Here is a 16543-nt window from a genome sequence, read left to right as displayed (position 1 = left end):
TTACTGCTTATGGAGGAGGATCACAAGGATCTACTACTGAAAAAGGACTGATGAACATCCCTATGAACGATAACATGACCAAACAATTGTATACCGGAGGCAGACCGCTCCTCTTAACTAGAAGATGTTTCAAAATTGGTGTAATGTAAAGGTAGAATTGCAATAACTCGAGTCATAGTGCACCATAACTTCTAGCTGTTACAATCCAATGTATAATGATAGCCTACTTTTTGAAGCATTACTTATGAATTTATAGATAAATAATAGCTTTAATCACTTAAACAAGGGCAAAGGCTGATGATTATGATAAATCCTAACTAAAACAATATGTTATAATAAATAATATAATATAATGTATCATTTACTGGTTTATATTTTTTGCTTAACGAAGCAAAAAGTGAAGGATCTAGGTAAATCTCAAACTCAAATAATTTACTATTGTTCAAGCTCTTAACAAGCTAAATATTGGCTGCTCATAAGTGGCTCTCCGTGGCAGCTCTACTAGTCTCCCCTCTCCTTTCTAAACAATTTGGTTTGTATATGGACAACCAGCTACAGGAAGAGTGGAAACAGGACAGACCAGAGGGCACCACTGATATCCAATCTATATGATACGATAATTATTCACCAATGCCTCATCCTCACTGAATTTTGTTAGTTAATGCCTTCCATCTAACTAAATATTTATCCTTGTAGCAAAGAGTGGAAAGAAATAGATTTGTCCACATAATCAGTCTTTCTTGTGTTCTTGCAAATATCCTGATTTGAGAAATAGAAAGAAAGAGGAAGTTCCAAAAAGCAGACATTGCACTCAAATAATAGTGATCCAATAGATCGTCTCATATACGCTTGACTATGACAACCTACTGACCAAGGTGTCCATAACAAAGTTTGCCGTTTCGGTACCGGACCTATAACAGTACCATCCTATTACAGTGTCGATATGCGGTATGGTACAAAACTACGAGACATACCGAGTATTGGTACAATACAAGACTGCATACCGATTTGGTATTGGTACAGTATAGTACACTCGATATAGTACGGTACCAAGTGATATAGCGAACCTTACTCCATACAGTCTGACGTTCATTGTCTGAAATTTCTGAGACTTGTAATTTTTTTTCAAATCTTTTTTCCAGGCTAGCATAGGAAGGTCTTTTGTGCAGAATGCAACTCGTAATGGTGGGTTGTAGGTTTGACCTATTCCCCTGAAGTTCTTTTCTATGCAGGCAGCAAGAATTAACTCTTCTTTCTTTATGTTGCTGATTCTTCCAATGAACAAAAAGATTAAAGTATATAGGAAGTCCACAATGACTTACTATCGATGTTTCAGAACAACGATGGGAGGAAGCCTAGCTGCAAATGGGTGAGCCCAGGACTCCAGCGCGGGTTGCCGGTATCCAACAACTGAGCCAATTGGCACCCTCTTAGTGCCAATGAATGCTGATTCTGCTTGTGTTCTACAGTTCAGGGATAAAGGGGAATGTGTGTGCATACCCTGTAGACAATGGATTCATGCAAAGGGAAGATTTGATGAGGAGAAAGAAGATGAGTTGGAGCCAGATGGAATGCTGATTGTGGAGACTTATCTGCCAGACTGGATTATCCTTTGTAGATAGCAAAAGGTCTCTGAAATCTTGACAATGGGGAATTGCAAGATAATTCATGAAGCATCATATTTTGCCTCTCAGATTTCTTTGACAAGATCATACAATTAGTTCATTAGCATGATTATTTTATGGAAAAACAACCATAAAATAAGAAAATAGAGATCACGTCAGGTACTTCTGAAAGATAGGGAGTTCTCTTTATTTTGCTTCAAAATTCCAAAATTTTAATGTATAAATTTTTCATATATTGGATAACAAATAATGTATACTATGAAATTTTATCTTGAAATTCTAAAATTTTAATGGAATCAAAGGTTAATAAATTGCATGCTCTTATATAGTTTCTTTAGAGTTCTACAATGTATGATTTTTCCTTATACCTTACTTTAGGAGAGGGATTGTTGGGCATCTTCTAGAGGCATGCGAGGAACTGACAAGTCGAATCAAAGGTAAAAGAAAAGTATACTTTCAATGCAGAATGATCGATGCTATTCCATCCTGATTGTATAAGAAAGCTGGCTTGCTATAAAGTTGTCAAGACAGACAGCATCTTGATTTGGCCAACCCTTAAGCAGCGCAAATACTTGATGTCAAAAGAATTGCCACCTATTTTGGATAAGAGTAATCTAATAACTCAGATACCCAATTATTATTTAGATGTGCCAAAATCATCTGATAACTTTTTATACTAAGTTATGTTCCTATGTGAATTTTTGTATACTTGGATTCTAATGCTAAAAATTGCAGCAACTCTCTCTATCTCACACACATTTCTTCTAACTAGGTTTTCTTGATAAATGGAGTAAGTTGTGATGTAGATTGATGGCTGTAGCTGACACTCCAGGTTTTCCCCTTCAAAAAAGGGTCCATTTGGTTGCATGTAACTGGATCACCTACAAGTTTGTTACCGCCATTAGCACTGTTCACTTGGTTGCTTCACATTAAGTGCCAACGATATTTGCATATAATTTTGCAAAAAGAAGCTTAGATGCTGCAGCATGACTATCACCTAGGTTTGCTGTAACAGCTATGCATGGGAATTGAAACATCTGAGGTTTCAGCGCATCGTCACTCGAGTTGTTGTTGCTCCAGCTTCATACATCTCAGTTCTTTAGTATTCTTAATTTGTAGCCGTGGCCTTGTCCAACTTGGCTGCAGGTCCTTTTTTTTTCTATAGGATTCGGATCAACCTACTCCAAAGCTACTCCAGTGTATTTATGAATATAGATCTAACCTAACATGTAATCCTATGATTTTGCTGGTTGCACTGGTTCAACCCATAAATCTCATCGGATTTTCAGTGCGATTATTTAAACAAGCCGGCCCGTAGGGGGACTCTCTTCCTGGCAAGTTTGGAAGTTTAGAGTATATGGTACCCATATAACTTTCTCAATGATAGTTTTTTTCTAGATTTTTTATAGATACCGTGGAATACTGTCTTCTTAGTTCGAGCCTCGGACCAAAACCTATTCATCACTGCGGAGAGGAGTGACAACCGCTGGACTAAAGTTCTGTTGGCTTATCCATCATGCTTCATGATCACGGACTTTGAAGTACTTTCTAGTTACGTGGAATGGTTTATCACTATAATATTCAATTGTTACGTGGCATCGTACTTTACAAAGATGTTCTCTAGTTTCTTTTCAGTAGATGATCCTTTGGATCCCTCGAAGAATAGGTTGCACGTAGGTTGGATGAGATCCTGGTCCAGCATTTTTAGTTCAATAGAGCTGAGTCTGGACCTGAAAGGAAGATCTAACTATGGCCGTTGAAGGGTTGGGTCTGAAGTTAATAGACTAGCGCTAATTTTTATCAAGTTTGTTTTGGGTCAGGCCTCTTGCAACCGTCCTTCAGGTCGTGGGCTGAAAGGACGTCAAAAGGGTTTTTACAAAAAAAAAAAAAAAAAAAAAACCGCATGGTTCGCGATTCCTAAGATGACTAGGACTCCAATTCCGATTCAACTTGTCCTCGTACGCTCTCTATATATATTAGCTTTCACCTAGCTCCTAAGACGATATATACTGCATTCCAAGTCTCAAGTTTGTGCGTGGAGTTGAATGATGGAAAAGTTTTAGATTCTCGTCGTCTCTAATGGTCCAGCTTCTCGCGCGCATCCGCTGAAGAAGCTCAAGAAGGAGAAGGCTGAGAAATTGGAGATCGTCATCGTGAAGGATCCCTCCAAGTGATGTTGGTACTGGTAGTATTGCTCAAAGCCATGGCGTCACACTTCAACAACAAGAGAGAAGGTGTCACGCCCCGAACCCGGGGCTCGGGGCGCGAGCAGACGCCGCGCACCTGCAGGGCGGATCCCGCAGGCACGCAAGGCAGATAAATCAGATCAACCATCAATAACTAATTAAAGATAAATTTCAGTTTTCATATCAAATGTCCATATATACATAAGTCAAAAGAAAGTCCATATCTACTAGCTAATTACATCATGATCACTCTATCCCGTAATCCCCATAATCATATATCATCACCTGCAAAAATGTAAATGGTAGGAGTGAGCTAACAGCTCAGTAGGCAACATCATGCAATAAAGTCATCATATAACATGTCATGATGCATATAAAAAGCAGCTAAAACTCATGAATCCAAAAATTCACACAACAATCCGTAAACCCGATCCGAGACTCAAAATAACTCAACCGCATGACTACGGCCACATCACCCAGTGGCATGGTTACACCGAAGTGCCAATACAACTCTCCGAAGAGCCGCTCCACTGAGCCAACGCACCACTGTGCCGCGCCCCCTGGTGCCAAACTCACGCTCCACTGAGCCGCTCCGAAGAGCAAAATGCACCCCTGTGCCGCCACTATTCTATCACCGGTGGTCGCGGTGTCGGAACTAGTTCCTCAGTACAAGTCGACAGGGCCAACGTATCATCCCATTGGCGGGGCCTAGATTATAGTCACGCGGATTTTAAAAATCAACAAATCAACTTTCCAACTCAAGTCATGAACAAACTCCCAATAGTACAGTACATAACAGTTTATGAAATTAAATATTAATTTCTAATTCTAACACATAATGCCCATAATAATTTAATAGTTTATGAAATTAAATGCTTAATTCTAATTCTAACATATAATGCCAATAATAAATCATAACATCAACATATGCAATGTACATATTAAAATTCTACTTTAAAGCAATAGGTCACCTACCTGGGTTCGCTTAAAAATCCCTGCCACAGATATCACGAACTCCTGATTAAACATAAATATTAATTATTTAATTAATTAAGAAACATAATTTAAACTAATTTCAACCCCTTAAACTCCTAAGTTCATAAATCCAAGAATGGGCCCCCAAGATCAAACATATACCCTAAAATCAGAATCCTTTTGATGGGGACATCAGAGCCCTTCATCCAGATGATCCTGAGCCCCCGGATTGAGTCAGACCCGTTTATTTGCATATTTATTTTATTATTTTATTTCTGGGCTTATTTGTATTTTAGGGTTTATTGTGGTTTATTTTATTTATAGGCTTATTTGCATTTTAGGGCTTAGTTGTGGTTTATTTGTGTTATTTGTGGGTTTATTAGGATTTATTTCTGTGTAAGGGGGTTTATGCAAATTGTGTATCTGGGCCCTATATATAGGGAACTATTTTCATGATTAGGGTTTAATGCAGAATTAAAAGACTTCTTTTTCCCACGTTTCCTCTTCTTCTCTTCTCCTCCCTTCTCCTTCTTCTCTTCTTCTTCCTCCTTCTCTTCCCCTCTTCTCCTGCCTCCATTTAAGTTGGTCCGGCATCAACTTGGTATCAGAGCAAGAGGCTTTGCCCCTGCTGCCAAAGCCACGGTCCCGTGTTTCCTCTTTTCCTTTCTCTCTCGGTTTTCACCAGGCCCCCTTCCCCTCTGTCGGTTTTCACCGGAGAAAAAAAAAAAAAAAAAAAGAGAACAACCCCTCGATTTCAAAATAAAAGAAGGAAAAGAAGAAACCCTTCGGTGGTCTCCCCACCACCCGTCACCACACCCACGCCCACCCTCGCCGGCTGCTTCCTCTCCGCCACACCCTACCGCCAACATCGCCGCCGTGACTTTAGTTCATCGCTGGAGATCGTCGCAATCCCACGAAAGCGCCGCTGTGCCCGAGCTCTTTGTGTTGGTCACCGGCTAGCCGTGTCCGACCCTCGGAGGAGGTCACTGCCCCGTGGGTATCCGTAGCCGGCCGCCGCCCGTCGCTGCGAACCCCAGAGTCGCCACTGCGATCTCTATCCCGCCTCGCAGCCACCGCCACAAAATCCGGCGCATCCCCAACGAATCCGTCGGAGGTTGAAGACGGCCAGCTAAACGGGTAAGTCTCAGACCCGTTAGCCCGCCACACTAGCTCGGATCCGTTCCGGAAAAAAAAAAAAAAAAGAAAAGAAAAAGAACAAGAAAAAAAAAAGCAGCGCACGTGAGCTGCACATGCGGATGAACGGGTATCGGAGCGGGTTGCACCAGAAAATCCGGACCCGATAACCCGAACCTGTAATTCAAAAAAAAAAGAAAAAAAAAGAAAAAAAAAAGAGTAGCACGTGCCTTGCACGCGACAAAAAAAAAAAAAAAAAGGAAAAATCCTTACCTCTGTCCGTCGTCTCGATCGGCCGCCGCTTCTTCTTCCGCCGTTGCCAAGCCGCATCACTGCGTCCGCCGTCGCTTCTCCGCCACCGCCTACGCCGCCGCCACTTCGCCGTCGCCACCGCCCGCTTAGCACGGCCCCACCGTCGCCGCAGCGCCGCCAAGCCGTGCGCCTCTTTCCCCGCGGCCGATCGCAGCATTGCCGCTGACCGTGAAGCGTCGCTCCACCCTAGCCGCCGCAGCCGTCGCCCCTCCGGCCTCGCCACCCCGCCGCCGTCGAGATCCGTCGCCAACCCACCTCCCATACTGCACCGCCCTCGCCGCCTCGCCGTTTCCGCCTCCGCTCGCACACAACGCCGCCCCACCTCAACGCGCCACCGTCGTCACCGCAGCTCTGCCGCCACCCGCTTGCCGCTTCGTCTGCGCCGCCGCCGGCCATCCCCATTCCGAACCCCTGTCACCTTCCGCCGCGCCCCCCCCCCCCCACCCCCCCTTTTTTTCCCCTTATTCATTTTCGTCTTCGGCCACTGCAGCTCAACCGAGCAACCCTCCATCGACCCCAGACAGGCCCCTTTTGGGCCCAAGTTTCGGGCCACCCCACCTCACGGGCCCAAGCCAGCAAGCCCTCATTACAGAGGCCTGATCCGATCTCACAAAACCAACAGGTCCACTCCCCGCGATTTTACAAGCCCAGCAGACTCACCAAGGTGCTGTGATCAGAACTAAATTGAAGCCAATTGAAGGGTCCATCAGCTGCAGCCGCGCACCAATCGTCATCCCAGCCCACGAGCACACAATTTTGGTCGACTACTTCACGACAGGTGATAGGTTTCCATTTTTCTTGGATTTGTTCATTTAATTATGTTCTAGTTCTCTTGCATGATAGCCATATACTTGAAAATTTATATTGTTGTCAAAATTCAGAACATAGAACCCCTACTTTCAAACCCATCCTATTTGCCCTGTTAAAATCTAAATATTAAATTAGCACACCCTAACAACTGGATGCTTCTCAACATTCTTCGATCATATTGATTTAGGATCAGAACAACTGTACTACTTGATTGCAATCTAACTTCTTAAATTGAATAATCTTAATCCTTAATTCTGAATAACCGAAGTAAAAATCAGCAACATTTAAATTTTAAGTTATTATTGTGAAGACTTGCTGATTTCTGAAGTCATAACAGATTGCATTAGTAGGTTGTCCAGCATCAACTTTGGTCCTACATTATAGTTATTAAGGTTTCATTAGTGACACTGCATTTCACATCACACCCAGTGTCATCATTGCATGCCAACCTGTAGTGATATGGAGTACTATCTCAGTCAACCTAAAACCCCTGTAGCTACCATGAATTCCGACATTTTGAGGTCTATCAAGGAACAGATCGTTGCCATACGGGCTGGATACAAGGAATTCAGACAAGAGATCCGTGAGCTCGTGCAAAGTTCTAGGACCCCTAAATCGCCAACCCCTGTTACAGCCCAACCTAAAATCGGTTTGGTCGCACCACCTGTAGTCCTTCCCCACTCTCCTAGGCACCAAACCCAATACTCTAGGTGTCAACAATTCGTCCACATAGCGCCCCAATGTTCCACTAAAACCTACTCGATTACTGAACTAGAAGTTAGGAACCAAGAGGCCGAATATGTCGAAGAAGTCTATGAACCAAATATAGAAGACTATGAAGAAGACTTTGAAGACGAACCTATAGAATTAGATTTTGTCCAAAATGATTTCCAAAGGGAGATTATTGATCTAAGTACGACCAAGTCATTTCACATCACTACTGTGGAAGAGATAGTGACAGATATTGAGAGTCAGTCACCTGAATTGGCACTTGTAGCTAAAGATACCCATGTGGAGTCCAATCTTGAACATTCCCCTATAGTAGTTTTCCTTCTAGAGGAGCTTAATGATGTAGTCCCTGATGATCTTCCGGATGCACTTTTTCCGATGCGTGATATCCAACACGCAATTGATCTAGTTCCCGAAGTATTTCTGCCCAACCTTCCACATCATAGGCTCAACCCAAGTGCATATGCTAGGACTTGGGATTTAATTTTACCGACAGTTGAGTTTGCATATAATAGTTCGGTTCATAAGTCCATAGGTATAAATCCATTCGAAGTGGTGCATGATTATAAACCTAGGCAACCCATAGACCTGTTTTTCATGTCTCATCAGTATAGAGTCTATGAGTCTGCACAATTAATTGCTTCACATCCACATTCATTGCATCAAGAAATCAGCAATTGTAGTCATTTTAATAATTTAAAATATAAATTTCTTGCTGATTTACATAGACGTTATAAAGAGTTAAGAGAAAAAGATTACGTCATGATAAGAATTAGGCTTGAACGATTTTCTTCAGATATGTTTAAGAAATTGCAAACTTGTAGTGCAGAACCGTTCAAAATCTTAAAGAAAATCAGTTCGAATGCATATGTTGTGGATCTTCCTGATGACTATGGGATTAGTGCGACATTTAATATTGAAGATTTGGTCCCATACAAAAAGATAATATTCATGCCTTCTGACCCCTTTATTGATATACCTGCCCATGTTGGACACCCTGACCAATTACCTGCTGTTGAGCCACCACTTTCCAAAGTTCATGCACGCAGAGAACAAATAGAACATATATTGGATGAGCAGGTTATTTCAACCAGGAACGGTGGTTACCAACGTTACCTTGTTCGGTGGAAAGGTCGACCAAAGTCTGATGTGACGTGGATTTCCAGAGCACAGTTGCAGCGCCTTGACCCCGATCTTCTGGAGCAGTATGACAGCCGGCCAGACCTGTACTCGATGGGGTCGAGTTTTTCTCACCCGGGAGGAGTTGATGGGGACATCAGAATCCTTCATCCAGATGATCCTGAGCCCCCGGATTGAGTCAGACCCGTTTATTTGCATATTTATTTTATTATTTTATTTCTGGGCTTATTTGCATTTTAGGGTTTATTGTGGTTTATTTTATTTATAGGCTTATTTGCATTTTAGGGCTTAGTTGTGATTTATTTGTGTTATTTGTGGGTTTATTAGGATTTATTTCTGTGTAAGGGGGTTTATGCAAATTGTGTATCTGGGCCCTATATATAGGGAACTATTTTCATGATTAGGGTTTAATGCAGAATTAAAAGACTTCTTTTTCCCACGTTTCCTCTTCTTCTCTTCTCCTCCCTTCTCCTTCTTCTCTTCTTCTTCCTCCTTCTCTTCCCCTCTTCTCCTGCCTCCATTTAAGTTGGTCCGGCATCACCTTTAAACCCAAGTCAATTGTGGCCCAAAACAGATTAGGCCAAATTAAACCAAACCGGATAACAGGTCCAGATCAGATTTCGGGCCCAACCCAAACCAGTCCACAGATCCAATCAGGCCCAACTCAGCCCAAAAGCAGGTTCCTAGCCCAACCCAAACCAGGTCTGATCAGACCATAACAAAACCCATTCATGAAATAGGTGGAACCGGTTCACAATTTAAACCCGGTTTAAGATCTGGTTCACAAATGGGGCACGGACTTCAAAGCAAGGAAAACCCAGGAAGAATAAAGAATAAGAAGAAGAAGAGAAGAAGAAAGAAGGAAGAGAAGAAGAAGAAGAAGAAGAAGGAGGAGGAGAAGGGAGGAGGGTGGCTGGTGGTTCCGGTCGGCCCTCGGCGGTCGACCGTGGCCCTCGGCGGCGGCGCTCGGCCAGCCGCCATCGGCCACGCCGCTGTCACAAGCGGCGCCGGACGAGAAGGAGAGAAGAAGGAGAGGAAGAAAGGAAGGAAAGAGAGGGACCGGGGCTGGGAAGCCCGGCCCCCCGTTCGCCCACCTCCGGCCGAACTCATTTCGGCCGGATTGACCCCGGCCGGCCACCGTCGGCCGGCCGAAATTCACCAAATCTTCCCCGAAATAGGGGAAGGTAAAACCGAATGGCTCCCCATCTTTTCTGTCCCCTTAAATCCATAAAACAAATATATAGGTTGTTTTCCTCACCTCCGGTCGTCGACGAGTGGGTTCCCGACGGTGATGGCGGCTCCGGCGGCGACGGGGCTCCGGCGATCTTCTCAAAAGAGGGGAAAAAGAAGAGGAAGGAATGGGGCTCTCAGAGAAGAGAAAGAGAGGGAGAGAGAGAGAGAGAGGGAGAGGGAAGAGGGGAAGAGGGAAGAGGGGGGCTTGCGAGGGATTCGCTGGTCGTTCGGCCGGCGTGGTCATCGTGGGGAGACCACGATGACTCAACTGAAGTCGGCACTCCTTGCCGACTTCAGTTCGTTGGGCCCTAGGATGGGCCCAATTCGGGTCTTCACACTCTAACCAACTAAAAAGAAATTTCGTCCTCGAAATTAAAACATACCTCAATCCGAGAACAAGGCAGGAAACTTCTCTCTCATCTCCTCCTCCAGCTCCCAAGTAGCTTCTCTCTCACTGTGATTGCTCCACTGCACCTTTACATAAGGAATCGTGCGCCTCCTCAAAACTTAGTCCTTCCTATCCACTATACGGATAGGCTGCTCAACATAAGAAAGATCTGCGCGGAGCTGCAAAGGTGCCACTTCAATCACATGACTGGGATCAGCAATATACCTCCTCAACATAGAGACATGAAAAACAGAATGAACCCCCGATAAGGCCGGTGGAAGTGCCAGCTTATATGCAACAGCTCCAACTCTCTCGAGAATCTCGAATGGTCCCACATATCTCGGGCTGAGTTTACCCCGAACTCCAAATCGCATTACCCCTTTAGAAGGGGACACTCTGAGAAAAATATGATCTCCGATTTGGAATTCCAGATCCCGCCTCCTAATATCAGCATAACTCTTCTGTCTGCTTTGAGCTGCCCGAAGTCGCTCTCTGATCAGCTGAACCTTCTCCATTGTCTGCTGAATAATCTCTGGACCCAGAATTTTTCTCTCCCCCACATCATCCCAACAGATAGGTGATCTACACTTCCTACCATACAATGCCTCATAAGGAGCCATCTGAATACTTGCCTGGTAGCTATTATTATAAGCAAACTCTATCAACGACAAATGATGATCCCAAGAACCCCTCATATCAATAGAATAGGCTCTCAGCATATCCTCTAGAATCTGAATGGTCCTCTCGGACTGCCCATCTGTCTGTGGATGAAAAGCTGTACTGAAGCTAAGAATGGTTCCCAAAGCTTTGTGCAAACTGCCCCAGAAATGAGCCACAAATCGGGAGTCTCTGTCAGACACTATAGATACTGGAACTCCATGCAGCCGCACGATCTACTCAATGTACAACTCTGCAAATTTCTCTAGTGTCATCCCAGTCTTAAATGCTAGAAAATGTGCTGATTTAGTCAATCTGTCTACAATCACCCAGACTGAATCGTTACCTCTGAGGGTACGAGGTAGCTCTGACACAAAATTCATAGTAATATGCTCCCACTTCCACTCTGGGATCGGAAGGGGCTGAAGCATACCAGCTGGTCTCTGATGCTCAATCTTAACTTGTTGACAAGTTAAGCATTGAGATACAAATTGGGCAATCTCTCTCTTCATATTGTTCCACCAGAACACAACCTTCAGATCCCTATACATTTTTGTACTACCAGGATGCATTGTATATCCCGTACTGTGAGCCTCCTCCATAATTTTCTTCTTCAGACTAGGATCATCTGGAACACAAACTCTGCCAATGAACCTCAATGAGCCATCCTCATGTATATGAAAATCAGGCTGAGATCCAAACTCAACATCTTTCTTGATCTTCTGGAGCCGAGAGTCATCCACTTGTGCTGCCTTAATTCTGTCAATGAGTGTAGGCTGGACTCGCAAGTTTGCCAACTTCAGGGTAGCATCCTGCAGATATACCTCTATTTCTGCCCTCCTCAGATCCTCCAGGATATTTTTCTGAGTAGTAATCAAGGCTGCAACATTTTCTGAAGATTTTCTACTTAGAGCATCTGCTACCACATTTGTCTTCCCAGAATGATAATGAATAGATAAATCATAATCCTTCAGTAATTCCAGCCACCTTCTCTGTCTCATGTTCAGCTCCTTCTGAGTGAAAAGATATTTCAGACTTTTATGATCAGTGAATACCTGGCATGTCTCTCCATACAGATAATGTCTCCAGATCTTTAAGGCAAAAACCACAGCTGCAAGCTCAAGATCATGAGTGGGATAATTCTCTTCATAGGGCTTAAGCTGTCGGGAGGCATAAGCAATAACCTTTCCATTTTGCATTAACACACAACCCAAACCCTTCTTGGAAGCATCACTGTAAATGGTAAAATCAGTACCGATAACGGGTAGGGTCAGAATAGGTGCTGATACTAAACAGTGTTTCAATTCCTTGAAGCTTTTCTCACACTGATCCGACCATTCAAACTTCACTCCTTTGCGAGTGAGTCAAGTCAGGGGTCCAGCAATACTAGAGAAGCCCTCCACAAACCTTCTGTAATAACCGGCTAGTCCAAGGAAGCTGCGAATCTCAGACACATTACTCGGTCTGCTCCAATCAACCGCAGCTTCAATCTTCTTAGGGTCAACCATGATTCCTTCCTTAGAGATATGCCCCAAAAACATCACCCTGTCCAACCAAAATTCACATTTCTTTAATTTACCATACAACTGATTCTGCCTCAGAGTCTCCAAACAATCTTCAAGTGATGCTCATGCTCTGCCTGACTCCTTGAATATATCAGAATATCATCAATAAATACTATGACAAATTTATCCAGAAAAGGCTTAAACACTCTGTTCATCAGGTCCATAAATGCTGCTGGTGCATTAGTCAAACCAAAAGGCATCACAAGGAACTCATAGTGTCCATACCTGGTACGGAAAGCAGTCTTGGCTATGTCAGACTTCTTTATTCTCAGCTGATGATATCCAGATCGAAGATCAATTTTGGAAAATACCTGAGCACCCTGAAGCTGGTCAAATAAATCATCGATCCGGAGTAGAGGGTACCTATTCTTAATAGTCACCTTACTGATTTCCCGGTAATCAATACACAGTCTCATGTTACCATCTTTCTTTCTTACAAATAATACTGGGGCACCCCAAGGAGAGACACTAGGTCGAATGAAACCCAGATCCAATAGCTCCTGTAATTGGTCCTTCAGCTCCTTTAGTTCAGCAGGGGCCATTCTATAAGGAGCTTTAGACAAGGGTGCAGTACCAGGGATTATATCAACAGCAAACTCGACATCTCTATCAGGAGGTAAACCAGGCAGATCGTCAGGAAAGACATCAGGGTACTCATTGACTACTGGTATATCCTCAATTCTTTGTTCAGACTGTTCAGAATCTGCAATTGCGGCCATAAAGATAGGAAACTCCTTTCTAAGAGATCTTATGCCCTGCATAGCAGACACTACCTGAGAAGAGACACCCCAGTCATCACCCATAAAACTGAACTCATCAATACCCGGGATCCGGAAGGTCACCCTCTTCAGAAAACAGTCTATGGTAGCGTGGTATGCAGCCAACCAATCCATACCCAAGATTACATCAAAATCATGCAGATTCATAACAATCAAATTAGCTTTCAAATCTCTACCCTCAACTAGTACTGGACAGGAAATGCAGATCTGACTAACTATCATTGTACCCCCAGCTGGAGTACTAATGCATAATTTCCTCTCTAAGGAAGAGTAGTGTAAATCGCACTTATGCACATATGAAGATGAGATAAAAGAATGCGTAGCACCAGAATCAAATAACACATAAGCATAAGTGGAAGATACCAACAGTGTACTTGTCACTACAGTGTTGGATGCCTGAGCATCCTGCTGAGTCAGCGCATAAACTCGTCCCTGGGTACAAGATCCTCCTCCCCTTTGCTGCCTGGGGACAGCTGACTGGGTAGCCTGTACTGGAGTGAAGGAAGTCTGTCGTTGAGGAGCTACAGAACTCGGTGGCCTCTGCGCAGGTCTAGTACGAGGACAACTGGAAATTCTGTGACCCGGCTGACCACACCCGAAACAAACTTCAGAAACAGTCTGAGTCTGAGGGCACTCAGCTATCCGGTGGCCCTGCTGACCACACCTGAAACATGCTCCAATACCGGGCCATGTCTGAAGACACTCAACAGCTCTATGTCCAGTCTGGCCACACCTGAAGCACACTCCTGATATCCCCCTGCGATTCGGTGCAGTCCTCCCATATGGAACTCGCTGCCCTGCTCCTGAACGGAACTGCATAGGTCGGCACAGATGCCGCTCATCGTCAGAATCAAAGTCCCTGGTCCTCTTCGACTTCCCTTTCTGAGCATCCTGTGTCTCCTTCCAGATGATCTCCATATTTTTAGCTCTGTCAACTAGTGTTAGCATCCCACATATGCCATGAAAATTTCGAAATAATTTTCAGATTGCAGCGGAAAAACATATGCAGGATCCGTTCATCGCATGAACGTGTTTTAAAACCTTTCGTTTGTAGATAGATTAGAATTAAATTATTTTAAACCATTTTAAAATCATTAAGAAGATTAGATCTTTACCTTGTGCGGGTAGATGGTCTCCGCAAATTTGATTTACGTGGTATTTGATCAAGGCTCAGTGGAAGCCGCACACGCGTCCGGCCTCTACAGGTATCCACACAAAGTACTGACTCGATCGAAGCCTTTGGATCTCACCGGGGTGCTAGCTCCCTTGCAGAGATGGCTATGGATGGCTGAAGTCCTCTCCTTTGAATCAACCTTTGATTGGCTTGAGAGGAAGAAGAAGAAGGACGGATTTAGGAAGAAGAAAACAAGACCCGCAGCCTTTCTCTTTTTCTTCCTTTTTGGAACCAAGATGAAGAAGGAAGAGGGCGTCCCAAGCTTTTCTTTTTCTTCTCTTGATTGTGGCTCAAAGGAGGAAGATGGAGGAGGGTGCTCACGGCTCGAATGAGGAGAAAAACCTTCTTTTTGGCCGAAATTCCATGCTCCCTTTTTAATTGCAAAGGGATAAAGATGAGCTCCTATTTTTTAGGAGCTCATCCTTATCTCTATTTCATGCCACCTAGGAGGGGCATGCGCCCCTCCTTTTTCTCCCACGCATGGCTCAAAAAGAGGGACATATTCCCCTCCCTCTTATCCATTTAAATCTGCCACTTAATCAAATTAATGGGTGATTTAATTTGGGTCTAGTGCATGAGTCCAATCCTAGTCAAAATAGGACTTGTATGGACCTATTTCAATTTCCTCCCAATCCTAATCTAATTAGGACTTAATTGAACCATGACTCTATTGAACTCTTCAATCCTAATCCAATTAGGAGTCATAAAATTAATTAGATTAAATTTAAAATTAATTAGGACTTAAGAAAATCCTAATCTAATCAGGAATTGTTCAAATTTTAGCCCTAAGACAATTAGGACATTAGAAATCCTATTCCAAGTAGGACTCTAATTTAATTTGAAATCCTAATCCAATTAGGACTCCATGATTCCCACTCCAAGTAGGACTCATGATCAAGTCCAATTAATTAAATCCAATTAATTAAATTAAATTACAATCCGATTGCAATTATTCCTTCTTCTAGCCACTAACTCTTAGCGGGTTTTTATTTATCAATCTAATTGATTATTTGTGATTCCTAATCACATTCAACCATTGGATCGGTCAATACCTCTAATGTGTGTGACCCCATAGGTTCCATTCTGACTGGTAGTGAGATATATTATGATCTCTATCACAATATCATTGAAAACTCCTTTCAATGGGTTGAAACAATTTCAACTCAACTCACCAGGGATTATCGACCATCGAGATGATCCCTGTGAGTCTCACCATCCACCAGTGACACCTAGCAGTATGTAGTGGCCACCCAGCAGAATAGAATGATGAACCTCTAGGTGCAGTTATCGTATGATACAGTCCTTCTATCGTGGATCCCTACAGATCGGAGGTCATGGAAAACTCGTCAAACCCCGTCGTCTGTCATATGTCTAGATTTATTTGACTTGAGTTCGATAGTGAAAAACTCTTTCTCCATTTTATATTTCTGCCCTGGCCAAGGTCTTTGAACTCAGTCTAACAAATCACATAGGATGACTCCTCTTCTATCAAGGTCGATAGATTCCATGTAAGTGCATACCCTACTCCTACAGTGAACTTATTGCAGCCAATCTACACTACAAGGACCCATATGGCTAGAGACCATGTATACGTGTAGTCAAACTACAATAACCTCACTGTGAGTAGCCGAAGCACCGCAGGTCAAAGGACCAGTCATACTACTGCAACATCAAGCAAGTCACTGACGAGTGGATAGACATCCAAGTGACTTCTTGTCTTGGTCACGCTCAGTACCCTTGTTCTCTAACAAGCACCTGCACTATCACTTCAGTGTCCCTACACTGTGAACTCGAGTCTCGTCCATCCAGAAGAAAAGTGATCTGTGCACTGATCGG

At 43.5% G+C, this 16543-nt stretch overlaps 1 long non-coding RNA gene across 1 annotated transcript; it reads right to left on the bottom strand.

Moving 5' to 3' along the window:
- Positions 1-3889: 3889 nt before the first annotated feature.
- On the bottom strand, positions 3890-9488 carry LOC149751657 (uncharacterized). The gene is made up of 3 exons (XR_016397896.1): positions 9453-9488; positions 4787-4963; positions 3890-4096 (listed from the first exon to the last, which is right to left on the bottom strand). It is a non-coding gene; the product is annotated as an uncharacterized LOC149751657 (long non-coding RNA).
- Positions 9489-16543: the final 7055 nt, after the last annotated feature.

Source organism: Phoenix dactylifera, chromosome 11 (assembly GCF_051530095.1).
Source record: "Phoenix dactylifera cultivar Ajwa chromosome 11, Ajwa_hap1_PhDact_Kaust_v1.1, whole genome shotgun sequence".
Taxonomy (NCBI): Eukaryota; Viridiplantae; Streptophyta; class Magnoliopsida; order Arecales; family Arecaceae; genus Phoenix; species Phoenix dactylifera.
The sequence above is the reverse complement of the archived record's forward strand: the minus strand, read 5'-3'. Positions and strand labels throughout refer to the sequence as shown.